Source organism: Somniosus microcephalus, unplaced genomic scaffold (assembly GCF_052327205.1).
Source record: "Somniosus microcephalus isolate GS21.2 unplaced genomic scaffold, FLI_Smic_1.0 scaffold13, whole genome shotgun sequence".
Classification (NCBI taxonomy): Eukaryota; Metazoa; Chordata; class Chondrichthyes; order Squaliformes; family Somniosidae; genus Somniosus; species Somniosus microcephalus.
The window spans coordinates 1,152,612-1,173,927 of record NW_028225200.1 but is presented as its reverse complement, the minus strand read 5'-3'; the positions used below and the strand labels follow the sequence as shown (position 1 = coordinate 1,173,927).

The window sequence follows — 21,316 nt, the reverse complement described above, 5'->3', positions numbered from 1 at the left end:
TAGAGCAAGAGGAGCATATCACGGGGCTGGGCTCACCTGGCATGACCTTCCCTTTACTTAATTTAAATTAATTTACTACCACCAATTAAAATTATCTCTAAGGTGCTTGTATAGTCTACCAACAGTCCCTGCTACACCAGAAAAGACCCTAGTAACTATAAACTACAGAGTTAAAGTTTAAAAAAGAGAAATACTCACCAACCAATCACTTACCTGCTCCCTGGTGACGTCACACTCTGATTACTTTTTACCTCTCTCCTCTGCTGTTGATTTGGTCGGGCCTCACCTCGCACTGCCGCCGCTTTTAAGCTCTGCCGGTCACTGCCCCTTCACAGGTCCGATGCTCTGATCGGGCCTCACCTCGCAACTTCGTTCTTTCGTTCTTCTGCCAATCACCTTAAATCTGTGTCCTCTGGTTCTCGACCCTACCGCCAATGGGAACAGTTTCTACTCTGTCCAGACCCATCATGATTTTGAACACCTCTATCAAATCTCCTCTCTACCTTCTCTGCTGTAAGGAGAACCACCCCAGCTTCTCGAGTCTATCCACATAACTGAAGTCCCTCATCCCTTATCCCTGGAACCACTCTTGTAAATCTTTTCTGCACCCCCTCTGAGGCCTTCACATCCTTCCTAAAGTGCGGTGCCCAGAATTGAACACAATACTCCAGATGAGACCGAACAAGTGTTTTATAAAGGTTCACCATAACTTCCTTGCCTTTGGACTCTGCCTCTATTTATAAAGTCCAGGATCCCATATGCTTTTTTAACTGCTTTCTCAACCTGCCCTGCCACCTTCAATGATTTGTGCACACATACCCCCAGGTCTCTCTGTTCATGCACACACTTTAGAATTGTACCCTTTAGTTTATATTGCCTCACTTGGTTCTTCCTACCAAAATGTATCACTTTGCACTTTTCTGCATTAAATTTCAGCTCCCATGTGTCCGCCCATTCCACCAGCCTGTCTATGTCTTCTTGAAATCTATCACTATCCTCCTCACTGTTCACTACACTTCCAAGTTTTCTGTCATCTGCAAATTTTGAAATTGTGCCCTGTACCCCAAGTCTAAGTCATTAATATATATCAAGTAAAGCAGTGGTCCTAGTACCGATCCCTGGGGAACACCACTGTATACCTTCCTCCAGTCCGAAAAACAACCATTCACCACTACTCTCTGTTTCCTGTCACTTTGCCAATTTTGTATCCATGTTGCCACTGTCCCTTTTATTCCATGGGCTTCAACTTTGCTGGCAAGCCTATCATGTGGCACTTGTTGAACGCCTTTTGGAAATCCATGTGCACCATGTTAACCGCATTGCCCTCATCAACCCTCTCTGTTACCTCATCAAAAACCTCAATCAGAATCAGAGCGGCCGGGCCCAGCGGACGTGCGGCCAGAGCCCCGGCACCAGGAAACCCAGAGTGCAGCGCCTCCCCCATCCGAGCCGCCGCTTCCCGGTTTCTTCAGCCGGTTCCACCAAGTCCGACTCGGGCCAAAGGACAGGAGCCAGGCTCCCAGAATGGCCCACGGCCCCGGGCGGCATGCGCACTCTCAGCGGGGAAATCAGCGCATTGGATAGAGCGGTTTCTGGGGCACGGGGGATTGTGGGTGCTGCGGCCGCCATTAGTCAGCGGCTGTCGGGAAGGGTTTTATTTCAGGCTGACGGAAGGTAGGTCCCTGGCCGCCTGTGGAGGTCTTTTTGTTGCTTCATTGTTGAGGATGTAACTGGGAAAATAGATAAGGGAGAACCAGTGGATGTGGTGTATTTGGACTTTCAGAAGGCTTTCGATAAGGTCCCGCATAAGAGATTAGCGTGTAAAGTTAAGGCACATGGGATTGGGGGCAAGGTATTGACTTGGATAGAGAACTGGTTGGCAGACAGAAAGCAAAGAGTTGGAATAAACGGGTCTTTTTCCGAGCGGCAGGCAGTGACTAGTGGGGTACCGCAGGGATCGGTCCTTGGAACCCAGCTATTCACAATATATATATTAATGATCTAGACAAGGGAACTAGATGTAATATCTCCAAATTTGCAGACGACACAAAGCTGGGTGGGCGTGTGTGCTGTGAGGAGGATGCCGAGAAACTACAGGATGATTTGGACAGGTTGGGTGATTGGGCAGAAGCATGGCAGATGCAATATAACGTGGATAAATGTGAGGTTATCCACTTTGGTGGCCAAAACAGGAAGGCAGATTATCATCTGAATGGCAATAGATTGGGAGAAGGGGAAGTGCAACGAGACCTGGGTGTCCTTGTGCACCAGTCACTGAAGGTAAGCATGCAGGTGCAGTAGGCGGTTAAGAAGGCAAATGGTATGTTGGCCTTCATAGCGAGAGGGTTTGAGTACAGGAACAAGGATGTCTTGCTGCAATTGTACAGGGCCTTGGTGAGACCACATCTTGAGTATTGTGTGGAGTTTTGGTCGCCTTATCTGAGGAAGGATGTTCCTCCCGTGGAAGGAGTTCAGTGAAGATTCACCAGGCTGATACCTGGGATGGCAGGAATGACGTATGAGGAGAGATTGGGACAATTGGGCTTGTACTCGCTGGAGTTTAGAAGAATGAAAGGGGATCTCATTGAAACTTATAAAATTCTGACAGGACTGGACAGACTGGATGCAGGAAGGATGTTCCCGATGGTCGGGGAGTCCAGAACCAGGGGTCACAGTCTAAGGATAAGGGGTAGGCCATTTAGGACAGAAATGAGGAGGAATTTCTTCACCCAGAGAGTGGTGAACCTGTGGAATTCTCTACCACAGAAGGCAGTAGAGGCCAATACATTAAATATAGTCAAGAAGGAGTTGGATATATTTCTTAAGGCTAAAGGGATCAAGGGGTATGGGGAGAAAGCAGGGACTGGGTACTGAACTTGGATGATCAGCCATGATCGCATTGAATGATGGAGCAGGCTCAAGGGGCCGAATGGCCTACTCCTGCTCCTATCTTCTGTGTTTCTATGCTTCAGTTTGAGCTGGAGTGGAGATGGAGGAGAAGCTGCTGGGTTTAACCCCCAGTACTTCTGAGCCCAGGAGGACCCAACAATTTCCAATGTGAGACTGTCAAAGGAGGTGGATTCTAGGGGAGATCAGGTTGTTACACAGACACTGTCCATACAATGTAAAAGAGTATTGTTTTAGGAACAATATTTCTGTACAGGCTTCTAATCCAGTTTACATCTACAGATTTGTTTCAATTCATTCTTGGGATGTGGGAGTCGCTAGCAAGAGCAGCAAATATTGCCAATCCCCAGTTTCCCGTTGAGAAGGGGGTGGTGAGTCACCTTCTTGAACTACTGCAGTCCGTGTGGTGAAGGTATTCCCACAATGTTGTTCGGTAAGGAGTTCCAGGATTATGACCCAGCAACGATGAATATATCTGAGTCAGGATGACGTGTGACTTGGAGGGGAACTTGGAGGTGATGGTGCTCCCATACAACAGCTGCCCTTGTCCTTTGAGGTTGTGGGTTTTGGAGGTTCTATCAAAGTTCTGGTCGAGTTGCAGATGTATAAGGTTCCTTTCCTTCGCCCCCTCCCCCTCCCACCTCTCCCTCTCTCTCTCTCCTCCCATAGAGGCCAGAGTCTTGTGTAGGCCCAGACCAGGTGGCGGATTCCCTTCCCTGAGGGACATCAGTGAACCAGTTGGGTTTTTATGACAATCTGGCAGCTTTCATGGTCACTTTTTTCTAGTGCCGGCCCACAATTGACCAGATTCATTGAGCTCAGTTTCACAACCTGCCTTTGTTTTCTTGTGGGTTGTCTCTCACACTCCCTGTTTTAAATTCATTTTTCAAGGCACTGGAAGGGGAGGATTTACAGACGGTAAGCTCAAACCAAACATCACTTCAAGATCTGACAGAGTCACTCGACTCATCGGATCTGAATATCATCGGCCTCTGAACATGGAAGCAAAAAGCACCGTTCACAGTGGGGAGAAACCGTTCACATGTTCTGTGTGTGGACGAGGCTTCAGCCGATCCTCTGGCCTATCGAGACACAAGCACAGTCACACCGGGGAGAGGCAGTTCACCTGCTCTGAGTGTGGGAAGGGATTCACTCAGTCATCCCACCTACTGAGACACCAGCGAGTTCACACCGGGGAGAGACCGTTCACCTGCTCTGAGTGTGGGAAGGGATTCACTCAGTCATCCCACCTACTGACACACCAGCGAGTTCACACCGGGGAGTGGCCATTCACCTGCTCTGAGTGTGGGAAGGGATTCACTCAGTCATCTGAACTTCAGACACACCAGCGTGTTCACACCGGGGAGAGACCGTTCACCTGCTCTGAGTGTGGGAAGGGATTCACTAATTCATCCAACCTGCTGAGACACCAGCGAGTTCACACTGGAGCGAGACCGTTCACCTGCTCTGAGTGTGGGAAGAGATTCACTAATTCATCCAATCTGCTGATACACCGGCGAGTTCACACCGGGGAGAGGGCGTTCACCTGCTCTGAGTGTGGGAAGGGATTCATTAATTCATCCAACCTGCTGAATCACCAGCGAGTTCACACTGGGGAGAGGCCGTTCACCTGCTCTGAGTGTGGGAAGGGATTCATTAATTCATCCAACCTGCTGAATCACCAGCGAGTTCACACTGGGGAGAGGGCGTTCACCTGCTCTGAGTGTGGGAAGGGATTCACTAATTCATCCAAGCTGCTGAATCACCAGCGAGTTCACACTGGGGAGAGACCGTTCACCTGCTCCGTGTGAGGGAAGGGATTCACTCTGGCATCCAAACTGCTGACACATCAACAAGTTCACACTGTGGAGAGGCCATTCACCTGCTCTGAGTGTGGGAAGGGATTCACTCTGGCATCCGACCTGCTGAGACACCAGCGAGTTCACACTGGGGAGAGGCCGTTCACCTGCTCTGAGTGTGGGAAGGGATTCACTGAGTCATCCAACCTGCTGACACACCAGCGAGTTCACAAGTGACTGCAGGGGTTGGATTCTGCTGTTATTGCTGCTGTTAATCACATTCAGGACTGAACCATATTCATTCTGACAGTTGGGGTTTGTTTCTGCTGATGTTAATAACCCCTATAACTGGGCTGGAGTTTAATATTCTGGATAGATGTCAAATAAACGAGCTTTGTTTTAAACACATTATTGTAGATTTCCTTCTTTCCCACCTGAGTGTTTAGCATCACCTGGCTGGAGCTCAGAAAGGACAATCTGGGGGAGGATTGTACAGCAGGAACAGAACTCCAGCCTGGACACAGTCCTTCAGGGCCACACTGAGAGGGGCAAACGGCACTTTAGTCTTTCTTGTCTCTCTTCACTGACAGCAAAGTTGCCGTGCGGGTTAATCTCGAGGCGGGTGAGAAACATGTCCCAGCCGCTCTCTGCCATGGTTCAGAGCTCCTAGCCACGGAACAGAAGGCTCCTTTAGGAATGTACCCCAGTGCTTTTTTTTTAATGGCCTTATTAACGTGTGTCGCTACTTTTAGTGATTTGTGTATCTGTATCCCTGGATCCCTCTGCTCCTCCAGCCCATTTAGACTCTTAGGGGGAAATTCGGTGGCGCCCCCTATGGGTTGCTAATGTCACCGGGGTTAATTTTAGTGCCCCGAAAAAGTTAGCGCCCCTGCGCATTAAATTTAGTGGTAACGCCCCAGGCAGGGTGCTACTGGAAGCACTCCCCACCCTCTTGAGGCGCGACCAGTGAATTTCACGGTGCTTCATGTAACAGCGCCACGCCCGTCGGCACATAGCACCGTGTCATAGCAGACCTCCCTCCCTGATTAAAGGGGAGGAGCCTAGCACTGCGCACACCAGGGCCCTGCTGGACCACCAGGGAGCGGGGTGTCGGATCAAGAGGAGCGCCGGGCTGTGCGATCACGGCCGACACCCCGAAGAAGAAAGGAGAAGGGGGCAGGTGCTGGCAGTCGGCCAAAATAAAAAGTTGCCGCCCGACACCTGCCCTTTAAAGTGGCGCCGCGGCGGCTGCAAGAACGACCCTTGACCCTGTCAGACATATCGCCCGGCAATAGGTATGGGGTCGCAACCCAAGGCGATGACGTCATTGCCGGCGCTAACCTCCCGCTGAATATCACGGGAGGCGCAAAGCAACCCAATTTCTCCCCCTTGTCCAAGTAGTGTGTGGCCTCCTTATTCTTCCCACCAAAACACACCACCTCACACTGACCTATAGTGAAATTCATTTGCCAATTACACGCCCATTCTGAAATTTATTAATATCTTCTTGCATTTTGTCTTCCTCAGTATTAACTCTACCTCCCAATTTGGTGTCATCGACAAACTTTGAAATTGTTCTTCTGATTCCCGAGTCCAAATCGTTTATGAACAACAGTGATCCCAGCACCGATCCCTGTGGAACACCACTTCCCACCTTTTGCCAGTCTGAGTAGCTGCTCCCAACCCCATCTCTCTGTTTTCTGACCAGCTTGCTATATCAATAAACAGTTTGTAAGATCGACAAGATGACCCAGGTCAGGCCGTGGGGAGTGAAGGGCCAGGCAGCAGAATGGATGGAAAGCTGGCTACAAAATAGAAATCAGAGGGTTGGAGTTAAGGGAAGTTTGTTGCGATCTTTCCATCCATTCTGCTGCCTGGCCCTTGACTCCACACGGCCTGACTGTGGTCATCTTGTGGACCGTACATACTGCAAACACACTGCACCAGTGGTGGAGGGGGTGGATATTGAGTCCTGTGGCAGGGGTGTCCCTGACGGTTACAGACTGTAATGAAATCTGTTTGTCTTGATCCTGTATTCGTTTTGCACTCATGTATATTACCCTCCCCCACTGTGTATAGTTTCACTTCCTCTTTCCCGACTAACCTGGGAGGTTCCAGGTCTTGGCTCTTGGCTCCGCCCCGACTTCTCTTACATAAAGATCCCAGGATCTGTATGACTCATTCCTGTGAACAGTCGGCGTGTTGAGATGTTAGCTCTGATCTTAGTGATTAAAAGCCAACGGCCTAGAAATTCAGTTGCCTTAGCGCTGCTTTTGAGGCGCTAGAGGGACTAGCGCCAGAGTTATGGCCAGTTTTAAAATTCCCTGGGGCCCTAAATCGGCGTTGCACCGGTAGCGCTGCGCCGGCACCGATGACGTCATTGGTGTGCGCAGCGTCCCGGTTGCCATGCCGACGGGCCCTAGCGCCGAAATTCAGTTGCGGCCGCCTCGCCCGTGGCAGCCGCAACTAAGACTCTGGCAACAGAGTCCAACATGTGTTTGCGCCGGCGCATTAAAGGCCCCGCGGCGGCCGGCCGCTTTCCCGCCGGCCGCCTGCCCGCAGCTCCCTCCCCGGACTTCTCCCCCCCCCCCCCCCGGAACAGATGCAAGCCCGGCACTTGTCCGAGGTGCCGGGCTCATTTTTGAAGAGATTTGCGCGGGCCGCGGCCGGGTGCAGGCAGCTCCTCCTTAACGGAAGGAGGAGGCCTGCACTTCCCGAGCCTGCCGCACCGCATCGGGTGCCGCAGCGCCGGAATTGCGGCGCGAAACGGCAGTTAGCGCCGATGTACCGCCGCAAAGACCCTTCAGTAGCGCCGGCAGCCGTTTGGGCGCGGCGCCACTGAATTTTTGGCGCACGCAGGGGACTTAGCGCCGGCACTAACTTCCGGCGCTAAAGCCCTGGCTAAGCCAAAACCCAATTTCTAGGCCAACTTGTTTAAGTCTATAACTTCTAGTTTTGTGGTTATTGAAGGCCCATCAATTTTAATCACTAAAGAATACTGGGATGGATCGACTCCTAAAACCAGAGCGTCTGGACTTGGATCCACATTCTGCTGAAGCATCAATTCAATTTGGACACTGGCTCAAATGCTTCGAACTCTTTGCGGGGGCCTCATCCGCTAGCAAGGTAGATAAACTGAGTCTACTGACTACTCGCGTAAGTCATCGGATTTATTCGTTCATCCGGGACGCCACCTCTTACACGGAGGCCATCACTATCCTGAAGGCCCAATACCAAAGGCCGGTAAACGAAGTGTACGCCAGACATCTGCTGGCTACACGCAGGCAGCGACCAGAGGAATCAATGGACGATTTCTTACAGGGCCTAAAGGACCTGGTCCGGGACTGTAACTGCAAGGCCATGACGGCCAACGCGTACTCTGACGAATTGGTCCGCGATTCCTTCATCACGCGCCTCAAATCGAATTATATCTGGCAGAGACTGCTGGAGAAGGAGGTCCTGGACTTAAAAAAGGCAGTGGCCACTGCGCGATCGCTGGACGTGGCCCAGAAAATCTCTGACTCTTATTCTTCCGGCCATGCGGCCCTCACTGCCTCGTGCGCGCCGAGGGGGCCGCCTTCTTGGAATCAGCCATCTTCCCCATCCAGGTCTCAGACCAGCTCTACGCCGCCGGAGTCCCCACACAGAAGTTCACCCATGAGTCCTACTACAGCGGCAATGTCTCGAGGCCTGAAATGCTACTTCTGCGGCCAGGCCAAGCACCCCAGACAACGATGCCCAGCGAAGGACGCTACATGCTTCAAATGTAAGAAAAAGGGGCATTTTAGCAAAGTCTGCAAGGGGAATCCGATTTCCAACTCTGTCACCGCCTCGTGCGTGCCGTGCGGGCCGCCATCTTGGGATCCGCCATCTTTTCCCGACTCAACGGCCGCCCAGGGCCCAACAGTGGCTTCGATCACGGTGGATCAATCCAGGCCACACCCGTTGACAAAATCCATGATGGACATACAGGTAAACGGGAATTTAACTAAATGTTTAATTGACTGTGGGAGTACCGAGAGTTTTATCCACCCTAGCCTGGTACGGCGGCACTCATTAACGGTAACCCCTACACGGAGCAGAATTGCTATGGCTGCTAAGCCCCACACTTCGGACATTTTGGGCTACTGTGTGGTAACACTGACTGTAAAAGGCACGGACTACAAGGATTTTAAACTCCTTGTGATGCCAGAACTCTGTGTTAATGTAATCTTGGGCCTGGACTTCCAGTGCCACCACAAAAGTGTCACGCTAGCATATGGCGGGTCCCAGCCGCCACTCACAGTCTGTGGCCTATCAACCTTAAAAATCAGCCCGCCCTCTTTATTCGCTAATCTCGCTCTGAACTGTAGGCCCATAGCGACCAAAAGTAGACGGTACAGTCTGGAAGACAGACACTTTATCAAGGCGGAAGTGGACAGACTCCTGCGGGAAGGCATTATTGAATGCAGTACCAGCCCGTGGCGTGCCCAAGTAGTCATAGTTAAAAATAGCGAAAAGAAACGGATGGTAATTGACTACAGCCAGACTGTTAATATTTATACCCAGCTGGACGCCTACCCTTTACCCCGCATATCAGAAATGGTCAACCAGATTGCGCAATACCGAGTCTTCTCGACTATCGACCTCAAATCCGCGTATCACCAGCTCCCCATTAGAACGGAGGACCGCCCATACACCGCCTTCGAGGCGAACGGGCGCCTCTACCATTTTCTCAGAGTGCCCTTCGGGGTAACAAATGGGGTCTCGGTCTTCCAACGTGAGATGGGCCGCATGGTTGACGAGAATAAACTACAAGCTACCTACCCCTATCTGGACAATGTCACTATCTGCGGGCACAACCAGCAAGACCACGACCTAAATCTTGCGAGATTTTTAAAAACTGCCCTAAAGCTGAATCTAACCTACAACGAAGACAAATGTGTCTTCAACACAACCCGTCTCTGTATCCTCGGCTGTGTGGTGGAAGATGGGGTAATTGGACCGGACCCTGACTGATTACGCCCCCTAAAGGAACTGCCCCTGCCACACAATCCCAAAGCTTTAAAAAGGTGCCTGGGATTTTTTTCGTATTATGCCCAATGGGTGCCCAATTACTCTGATAAGGCCCGACCCCTCATTAAATCGACGTCCTTCCCACTATCAGCTGAAGCTCGGGAGGCTTTCACCAGTATTAAACAGGACATTGAAAGGGCTGCAGTGTGTGCAGTGGACGAATGCATTCCCTTTCAAGTAGAAAGTGATGCGTCAGACTTTGCCTTAGCTGCGACCCTCAATCAGGCTGGGAGACCTGTGGCCTTCTTCTCCTGAACCCTTCAGGGACCTGAAATCAGGCACTCTTCTGTCGAGAAGGAGGCACAGGCTATAGTGGAGGCAGTGCGGCACTGGAGACACTACCTAGCCAGCAAACGTTTCACCCTGCTCACCGACCAGCGGTCGGTGGCTTTCATGCTTAATAACAAACAAAGGGGGAAAATCAAGAATGACAAAATACTCAGGTGGAGGATCGAACTATCCACGTTCGACTATGATATTATGTACAGGCCAGGAGCCCTTAATGAACCCCCAGACGCCCTATCGCGGGGAATGTGTGCCAGCATTCATACGGACAAATTACAGGGTCTCCACAACGACCTCTGTCACCCAGGGGTCACCCAACTATACCATTTTATAAAGTCCCGCAATCTGCCCCACTCCATCGAGGAGGTCAGGGCAACGACCAGAGCCTGCCGCATCTGTGCGGAATGCAAGCCTCGTTTCTACAGGCCTGACCGTGCACACCTTATCAAAGCCACACGGCCATTCGAGCGCCTAAGTCTGGACTTCAAGGGACCCCTTCCCTCTGCCGACCGTAACGTATACTTCCTCAATATCATTGATGAATATTCCCACTTCCCCTTCATCATTCCCTGCCCAGACATGAACAGTGCCACGGTCATCAAGTGTCTCTGTAATCTATTCTGCATGTTTGGCATGCCGAACTACATACACAGTGATAGTGGGACATCATTCATGAGTGACGAGCTGCGCCAGTTCTTGCTCTCGAAGGGGATAGCCACTAGCAGAACCACTAGCTACAACCCCCGGGGTAATGGGCAAGTGGAAAGGGAGAATGCTACTGTTTGGAAGGCTGTCACGTTAGCCTTAAAGTCAAAAGGCCTTCCGACCTCCCGCTGGCAGGAAGTCCTCCCAGACGTGCTCCACTGCATAAGGTCTCTGTTATATACTGCCATTAACGCTACCCCTCACGAAAAGATGTTCGTTTTCCCCCGGAAATCCACCTCAGGCATATCTCTACCCACGTGGCTGACGTCTCCGGGGACAGTACTATTGCGGAAGCACGTGAGAGGCCATAAAATGGACCCCCTTGTGGAAAAGGTACAGCTCCTCCATGCAAACCCTCAGTACGCCTATATCAAATACTCTGACGGGCGAGAGGACACTGTTTCCATAAAAGACCTCGCTCCCTTGGGGAGCGGAGAGAACGATGGGAGACTACCCGATGAAGACCTACACTACAAAGAGACAAGACGCCCAGAGGTATCAATACCCAACTTTAACCTGGAAGACACTGCAGATAACCTGAAAGACACTGCGGAGGCACGGACAGCGGAGGAACCAGAATCCACTCCCCTAGAGGCACCCCAACCAGCTTTGCGCCGATCACTGAGAACTGCAAAACCTCCTGACAGACTCACTTATACCAACTTTTAAGAAACATCACCCCGATGGACTAAATCTATAGAAGGGGTGAATGTAATGAAATCTGTTTGTCTTGATCCAGTATTCGTTTTGCACTCATGTATATTACCCTCCCCCACTGTGTATAGTTTCACTTCCTCTTTCCCGACTAACCTGGGAGGTTCCAGGTCTTGGCTCTTGGCTCCGCCCCTGACTTCTCTTACATAAAGATCCCAGGATCTGTATGACTCATTCCTGTGAACCAGTCGGCATGTTGAGATGTTAGCTCTGATCTTAGTGATTAAAAGCCAACTTGTTTAAGTCTATAACTTCTAGTTTTGTGGTTATTGAAGGCCCATCACAGACCCTTCAGCCACTGGAGAGACATGGAGAGCTGAGCTCGGCAGCATTAGTCCTGTTTTGCCTCCTTTGGAGACCAGGCGTACGAGCAGAATGAGCGCAGCCTTCACAGCAACCGGAATAAAATTGTTACAGTTGTGAAGGAACTGGACCACAAACATAGTATGTGTGTCAATTATTGTCTGACTGCACTAGTGTGACATTTTAAAGGTGCCATATAAAGGTAAGTAGTTGTTGGTCTGAGTTTGCGGTGTGTAAATGCTGCCCTTCTCACAGCCTGTAAAAGGAGTTTACAAAAGCCATCACTGTGAGTCCAGGATAGAAATTGACAAGTTTCTCTCCTCCTGGTTCCTGGCCAAGGGGGCCGCGCATTCGCCCTGCTGCCCCCTGAGCCTCTCAAGATGGCGGCCGTTACCCCGGGCCTGTCACCGGGAGAAAGCAAAGTTGGTTGGCGGACAGAAAGCAAAGAGTTGGAATAAACGGGTCGTTTTCCGAGTGGCAGGCAGTGACTAGTGGGGTACCGCAAGGATCGGTCCTAGGACCCCAGCTGTTCACAATATATATTAATGATCTGGACGAGGGAATTGGATGTAATCTCTCCAAATTTGCAGACGACACAAAGCTGGGTGGGAGGGTAAGCTGTGAGGAGGATGTCGTGAAACTCCAGTACGATTTGGACAGATTGGGTGATTGGGCAGAAACATGGCAAATGCACTATAATGTGGATAAATGTGAGGTTATCCACTTTGGTGGCAAAAACAGGAAGGCAGATTATTATTTGAATGGCAATAGATTGGGAGAAGGGGAAGTGCAAAGAGACCTGGGTGTTCTTGTGCACCAATCGCTGAAGGTAAGCATGCAGGTGCAGCAGGCAGTTAAGAAGGCAAATGGTATGTTGGCCTTCGTAGCAAGAGGGTTCGAGTACAGGGACAAGGATGTCTTGCTACAGTTGTACAGGGCCTTGGTGAGACCGCACCTTGAGTATTGTGTGCAGTTTTGGTCACCTTACCTGAGGAAGGACGTTCTTGCCATGGAAGGAGTGCAGCGAAGATTCACCAGGCTGATACCTGGGATGGCAGGAATGACATATGAGGAGAGATTGTGTCGATTGGGCTTATACTCACTGGAGTTTAGAAGATTGAGAGGGGATCTTATCGAAACTTATAAAATTCTGTCAGGACTGGACAGACTAGATGCAGGAAGGATGTCCCTGATGGCCGGGGAGTCCAGAACCAGGGGTCACAGTCTAAGGATAAGGGGTAAGCCATTTAGGACTGAAATGAGGAGGAATTTCTTCACCCAGAGAGTGGTGAACCTGTGGAATTCTCTGCCACAGAGGGCGGTGGAGGCCAGTTCATTAAATATATTCAAAAAAGAGTTGGATATATTTCTTAAGGCTAAAGGGATTAAGGGATATGGGCAGAAGGCAGGGACAGGGTACTGAATTTGGATGATCAGCCATGATCTCATTGAATGGCGGAGCAGGCTCGAAGGGCCGAATGGCCTACTCCTGCTCCTATCTTCTATGTTTCTATGTTTCTAAAGCCCCGCAGCTGCCACCCCGCGCAGGGCAAACGCCCGGCCCGGAGGCTCTTGTTCGGGGCCTGAGGCCCACACCGGGCGTTTTTGAAGCGGATAATGTTGAGTGTTTTAATAATGGGGCCCGGGGCCTACCTGCAGATTATTAATCTCCCGACCCCGCTCCCGCCGACCAGCAGCTCCGCCCGGCGACCGCGCGGGGCTTTCTTTGTAAAGTCGGTGAGGGACACGTGACCCGGGCCCGCGGCCTGATTGACGGGAGCTTCCGACCAATAGGGAGCGGGCGCGGCTGGAGGAGCGAGCCGGCAGCGGGTCCTCCAACCAATCGGGGAGCCCGAGGGGCGGGACTGGCGCTGGCTGATTGTCTGATCCGCAGGGCAGCGAGTTTCTTCAATCCCTTGTTCAGGGCCCGGGGCCAGGGGAGGCTGTGGGCCTTTATTCCCCTCATTGGACACAAGGCTCTTTGGCTCACAACCCATGGGCTCAGATTGCAATACAGACTTTTTAAATTCACGAATAAAAGCAGATAAACCCCGTGCTTCTGTGGCACAAACTTTCTAACATTTGGGAGTAAAAGTACAAGTTTTTTCCCCTCTGGGGAATCTGTTATTAGTTTCAGGAAACAACAACAACCACTTGTATTTATAAAGCACCTTTAATGTAGTAAAACGTCCCAAGGTTCGTCACAGGAGCGTTAGAAAACAAAATTTGACACCGAGCCACATAAGGAGATATTCGGGCAGATGACCAAAAGCTTGGTCAAAGAAGTAGGTTTTAAGGAGCATCTTAAAGAAGGAGAGAGAGGTAGAGAGATGGAGAGGTTTAGGGAGGGAATTCCAGAGCTTAGGGCCCAGGCAGCTGAAGGCACGGCCGCCAATGGTGGAGTGATTAAAATCGGGGATGCTCAAGAGGCATTAGAGAAGCGCAGATATCTCGGAAGGTTGTAGGGGCTGGAAGAGATTCCAGAGATAGGGAGGGGCGGGGCCACGGAGGGATTTGAAAACAAGGATGAGAATTTTAAGGATGAGACACTTGAGGAAAAGCAGGGAGTGGGGGAGGGTCAAGCCTTTATGGGACAGGGTCACTAATTCTGTTGTGCGACAGTTACTGGGACAGACTGTATCTCCCCTCTCCTCCACACAGGGATTTGTGGTAGTTAACAGAAGTGATTCTCCTTGTTCTGCGAGATTGTAATTAAAGGGTCAGTACTCTGAGATGGTGAGGAATCTTTAGTGCCGCCAGCAATTTCCTTTTTTGAGGATGTGTGTGAACAGGCTGGTGACTCAGCAGATGGGATGAGCTCTGAAACCTTATCGCACAGTCAAAACATTTAAAGGGTCGCTCATTGGTTCTGGGGCAGGAGGGATCTGGTTAACAGTGGTCACAATATCATTAGGTTTAAAGTGGTTATGGAAAGGAAAACAGTGAATGAGCAATGGCAGGCCTTCAAGGCTGAGATAGTTCAGGTACAAACCGAGCATATTCCCATATAAGGAGAAAAGATGGGGCATCCAACACTGGAGCTCCCTGGATTAGAAAGGATATAGAGGTAAAAATAAGACAGAAAAAGGAGCTTTACGACAAATGTCAGGTACAGAATACAGTCAAAGAACAGGCAGAATAGAGAGAGTGTGGGGAAATTGAAACAGGATATAAGAAGGACAAAGAGAGAATGCAAGAAAGGATTAAATAAAGGAAACTACGATGGTCTGAGGCGCGAATTGGGTAGGATTGATTGGGGAATGTCACACAAAGGGTTGATGGTGGATAGGCAATGGCAAACATTCAAAGACCGCATGGATGAACTGCAGAATTTGTTCATCCCAGTTTGGCATAAAAATAAAACAATAAAGGTGACTCAACCGTGGCTAACAAGGGAAATTAGGGATAGCATAAGATCCAAGGAGAGGACATATAATTGGCCATTGAAACTTATAAAATTCGAACAGCACTGGACAGATTAGATGCAGGAAGGATGTTCCCGATGGCTGGGGAGTCCAGAACCAGGGGTCACAGTCTAAAGATAAGGGGTAAGCCATTTAGGACAGAGATGAGGAGGAATTTCTTCACCCAGAGAGTGGTGAACCTGTGGAATTCTCTACCACAGAAGGCAGTTGAGGCCAATTCATTAAATATATTCAAGAAGGAGTTAGATATATTTCTTAAGGCTAAAGGGATCAAGGGATATGGGGAGAAGGCAGGGACAGGGTACTGAATTTGGATGATCAGCCATGATCTCATTGAATGGCGGAGCAGGCTCGAGGGGTCGAATGGCCTATTCCTGCTCCTATCTTCTATGTTTCTTAGTGATAGTGATTGTGTTTAGTTCCCCCCTCCCTGTGGCCCCTTGTATATCCATTATTGCGATGTTGTTAGTATCTTCTACCATGGAGACAGATACAAAATATTTGTTCAGAGTCTCTGCCATTTCTCCGTTCCCCATTATTAATTCCCCAGTCTCATCCTCTAAGGGACCAACATTTACTTTAGCTACCCTCTTCCTTTTTATATACCTGTAGAAGCTCTTACTATCTGTTTTAATGTTTCTTGCCAGTTTACTCTCATAATTCATCTTCTCTCTCTTTATTATTTTTTTAGTCATCCTTTGCTGGTTTTTAAAAATTTCCCAATCCTCTGGTCTCCCACCAATCTTGGCAACATTGGGGCAGAAATTCGGATCGGGGGCTTGCCGCGCATGCAAGCCCCCGATCTGCACTTACCCGACGCGCCTGCCGTTCACCTCCAGGGACGCCTGGAATTCCTTTTTGAAACAGAAGAATCCCGGGCAGCGTCTGACGTCACGCCGCCCAGGAGTGCAGCCAACGCGAAGCCTGGAGCGCGCAGTGCAAGTGAGACACGCCCCTTGAGGTCTCAGTTTAATAGGACACGCCCCTTGAGGTCTCAGTTTAATAGGACACGCCCCCAATGTTTCTCACAAGCTGCAAAGTATTTTTACATGGAGAGCAGCATTTCAAATAGGTTTTTGGTATTTTTATGAAGCTTTTGGTAACTTTTATAAACTTTTAAAAACGTTTACATTATTTTGAAGAATCTGAAGTAGTTTTAAACAGAATTAAAGCAATTTAAAGACTTTTAAAAGCCCTGAAATAATTTTTTTCATTCCATTTATTTATTTAGCAATGTCGTCGTCATACGTGTCTTCACACTGTTCCCTTTGGGGAACTGTATGAAGTGGTGGAAGGATTTATGGCCGTGATTAACGCTCATTCCGTGACCGTAACCATCTTTGAACCAGCCATTAGGGTGATTAGTCCTATGGCGGGAGGGTTTTACGGGCTCCCACAAGCTATACGAGGAGGGGGGCCACCCACACCCACGGATGCAAATATCCCACTGGATGTCAACCCAGAATTTAGAGCCGGAGCTCCGACTCCACTTGCCGGGACTGTCTGGAGCGGGGTTCGAAACCCTAGCCCGTCTGGCCCAGCGGCGGGGATCCTACCGCTACGCCAAAGGCCCACTCCGATTAGCAACGTGAAATGGCTGGAATGAGCACAATTCACGGCATTAAAAGAACTCACAATTGAACTGATGATGACCTCAGCAATCTCCTCAACGAGGTGGAGGCACAGCGCCTGCTCATCATTGGTAATGAGAAGTCAAAGGCGCCGCAAAAAGGACAGATGATAGCTTGGTCTTTCAAGTGGCAGCATAGGGCTCCAGTCACGGGGAGGGAAAAGGCGCAGGAAACGTATGGGTGTCACCTTTTGCGCGGAGTGGGCCTTTTGCGTAGCGGTAAGCATCCCCGCCGCTGGGCCAGAAGGAGTAGGGTTTCGAACCCCGCTCCAGACAGTCCCGGCAAGTGGAGTCGGAGCTCCAACTATAAATTCTGGGTGGACATCCAGCGGGATACTTGCGTCCGCGGGTGTGGGTGCCCCCCCCCTCAGATGGGTTGTGGGAGACTGTAAAACCCTCACGCCATAGGACTAACCACCCTAATGGCTGGTATGAAGATGGTTATGGTCACGGAAGGAGTGTTAACGTGGCCAGAAATCCTTCCACCACTTCATACAGTTCCTGAAAGGGAACAGTGTGAGGATATGTATGACGATGACCTCTTGCGCAATGCACCTCCTTGGAACCTCAGTCGCAGATGCGAGGGGGCAAATCGTGCAATTGTTACATTTTTCATTTTATTGACATGTAAAATGTTGGCCCAGTAATTCCGTTCCAAACGCGTGAGTACGGTCGGGGTACTCACACGTCTGGCCGGAGGAAATGCCGGTTTTCAGCATGCACAGCGCATGCGGGGAAAACCGGCATTTCCTGTCCTCTGAACGAAGGGGTTCAGAGGCAGAACGTGTGCGACTGCACAGGCAGCGCGTGCGCAGTAAAATTCGCTGGTTTCATTCATGCTTTCGGTGAGGCTAAGTCCTTACAACTTACACATGAAAAAAGCATGAGTACAGTTGCTCCAGAGGCTGCGGAGGAAGATATATTTTATCGTGGAGCTTCTGAAAGGCAATATTTTTGTTTGGGAAAGGGAGGAAAGTTATTTTAAGAAATGCTGAGGTAAGTTTTAAAGTTTATTTTTGTTTTTTAAAACGGGTTTTCAGTACTGTAGGTAGAAGGAGCAATTGTGGCTATGTGAATTGAATTTGCTGTGTTTATTAAATGTGAAAATGACTCCAACATTTTTAAGAAAGAAACTTTTCATCAGTAATATATTCTTTTAAGTAATTATGTATGTATGTCTGTATATATTCCTTTGCATATATATATGTATGTATATATTCCTTTACTTATGTGTATGAATGTATGTATTTAATTATGACTTTCAGAGAAAGTAACTTATTGGAAAATCATAATTAAATACATACATTCATACACATAAGTAAAGGAATATATACATATACGTAAAGGAATATATACGAACATACATACATAATTACTTAAAATATATTACTGATGAAAAGTTTCTTTCTTAAAAATGTTGGAAATGTTACATTACTCATTTTAGAACAGTCATTTTCACATTTAATAAACACAGCAAATTCAATTCACACAGCCACAATTGCTCCTTCTACCTACAGTACTGAAAACACGTTAAAAAAAACAAATTAAACTTTAAAACTTACCTCATCATTTCTTAAAATAACTTTCCTCCCTTTCCCAAACAAAAATATTCCTTTCAGAAGCTCCACGATAAAATATATCTTCCTCCGCCGCCTCTGGAGCAACTTTACACATGCTTTTTTCATGTGTAAGTTGTAAGGACTTAACCTCACTGAATCCATGAATGAAATCGACGAAGTTCACTGCGCACGCGCTGCCTGTGCAGTCGCACGCGCTGTGCCTCTGAACCCCTTCGTTCAGAGGACAGGAAATGCCGGTTTTCCCCGCATGCGCTGTGCATGCTGAAAACCGGCATTTCCTCCGGCCAGACGCGTGAGTACCCCGACCGTACTCACGCGTTTGGAACGGAATTACTGGGCCATTGTATGCTTTCGTTTTCAATTTGATACCAAACTTTACTTCCTTAGTTAGCAACGGATGGTGCTCCCTTCTCTTAAAATCTTTCTTTCTCACTGGAATATATTTTTTGGAGAGTTATGAAATATCTCCTTGAATGTCCGCCACTGCATGTCAACTATCTTACCCTTTAATTTGTTTTTCCAGTCCACTTTAGCCAGTGTAATTGCCTTTGTTTAAGATCAGGATACTGGTTTGAGATACAACTTCCTCACCCTCCAACTGAATGTTAAATTCAGCCATGCTATGACCACTCTTTCCGAGAGGAAGGATGTCAAGGCCTTGGAGAGGGTGCAGAGGAGATTTACTAGAATGGTACCAGGGATGAGAGACTTCAGTTATGTGGAGAGACTGGAGAAGCTGGGATTGTTCTCCTTGGAGCAGAGAAGGTTAAGGGGAGATTTACGAGAATGGTACCGGGGATGAGGGACTTCAGTGATGTGGAGAGACTGGAGAAGCTGGGATTGTTCTCCTTAGAGCAGAGAAGGTTAAGGGGAGATTGACCAGAATGGTACCAGGGATGAGGGACTTCAGTTATGTGGAGAGACTGGAGAAGCTTGGGTTGTTCTCCTTGGAGCAGAGAAGGTTAATGGGAGATTAACTAGAATGGTACCAGGGATGAGGGACTTCAGTTATGTGGAGAGATGGGAGAAGCTGGGGTTGTTCTCCTTGGAGCAGAGAAGGTTAAGGGGCGATTTACTAGAATGGTACCAGGGATGAGGGACTTGTTATGTGGAGAGACGGGAGAAGCTGGGGTTGTTGCCCTTGGAGCAGAGAAGGTTAAGGGGTGATTTACTAGAATGGTACTGGGGATGAGGGACTTCAGTTATGTGGAGAGACTGGAGAAGCTGGGGTTGTTCTCCTTGGAGCAGAGAAGGCTAAGGGGAGATTTGATAGAGGTGTTAAAAATCATGAATAATTTGGATAGAGTAAATAAGGAGAAACTGTTGCAGTGGAGGGTCATTAACCAGAGGACACAGATTTAAGGTGATTGGCAAAAGAACCAGAGGTGACATGAGGAAACTTTTTTTCCACAGCGAGTTGTTGTGATGGGGAACGCGCTGCCTGATAGGGCGGTGGAAGCAGATTCAACAGGAGCCTTCAAAAGGGGACGGGATAAATACTTGAACTGAAATAAATTGCAGGGATATAGGGAAAGAGCGGAGGAGTGGGACTAACTGGATTGCTCTTCGAAAGAGCCGGCACAGACTCGATGGGCCGAATGGCCTCCTTCTGTGCTATTCTGTGATTCTATGAATACAGAGAGACAATGTCCCTTTAAATATTGAGGTGTCACGCTGAGGTAAGGAGACACATTGTCCCTTTAGTTACAAAGGAGAAGACAAAAAGGTCGCAGACTCTTTAACTGACACCAATACTCCGAGGGAAGAGGATGTGACGGTCGATGTCCCTTTAACTGGGCCGCACATGCCTGTGATTAAAGGCATCGGAAACAGTGGAATCGACCCACCGCAGTCACACTGTGGACACTCTGGTGTGTCAGCGGGTGGGATACACCAGGGAATCCCTTTCCACACACTGAGGTTGACTCTAATGATCAGGAGTCCTGGGGTTTCAGATACCAGATAATCAAGCTCACAAGAACACAAATTGTCTCTCCAGGCTTTATTAAGAGCGCTGCATAACACAGATCGGGTGATAATTCCCTCAATCTGGAGAATAGAAGTACAGTGGATTCGCGCGATCTTCTCGAGTCTGTTCCAACTGACAACGGCTTAAGTGGCCTGTTCTTATACACAAGCTTGGTTACCGCTCAGGAAATGGGATTGTTTGGACCAGTCTGTTGACCGCCTCCTGAACTCCAGCTAATTCAGGGAATTTAGTCCATCTGTGACCAGACTATAATCACAAGCCCGTCCAGTTATCACACCTATACGGTCCGTGAGGTTATTATTAGATTCACACCCAGACGTTGTGCCTTTACTTGTCTGGCACTTCATCCCATAACACGGGTACAGGGGCTCAGTAATGTTTCATTCATCAGAAAAAGACAAAGGACAACAACATACTGGTCAGCTTAACAAAATCTCATCATAATTATGGGGCCATAAATATAAAAGGCACTAAGAAATCCAGTAGTGAATTCAGGAGAAATATCTTTACCCAGAGAGTGGTAGAATGGGGAACTCGTTACCACAAGGAATGGTTGAGGTGAACAGCACAGATGCATTTATGAGGAAGTCACATGAGGGAGAAAGGAATGGGAGGATCTATTGATCGGGTTAATTGAAGTAGGGTGGGTATGGGGCATAAACACCGGCATGGACCAGTTGGGCCGAATGGCCTGTTTCTGTGCTGTACATTCTATGGAACACCATGAACAGTCAATCAAAGGGAATCATCAGCACAACAGTCTTAAAGATTAAACAGCAGTACAAGATTTATAAAACATTCATCCATTCCATGTTCATGTCACCCCAGCTTTCTACAGGGCCCTGCACTACAGATCAGTGTGAACTCGCTGGTGTTTCAGCAGATTCGAGGACCGAGTGAATCCCTTCCCACACACGGAGCAG

At 48.9% G+C, this 21,316-nt stretch overlaps 1 pseudogene across 1 annotated transcript in view; it reads left to right on the top strand.

The window, feature by feature from the left end:
* Positions 1-21,316, top strand: part of LOC147083944 (uncharacterized) — an 88,501-nt pseudogene that overhangs the window by 10,046 nt on the left and 57,139 nt on the right. Inside the window, exon 3 of the transcript XR_015075946.1 lies at positions 3,799-4,715. The product of XR_015075946.1 is annotated as an uncharacterized LOC147083944 (transcript). The remainder of the gene's footprint in view (positions 1-3,798; positions 4,716-21,316) is intronic.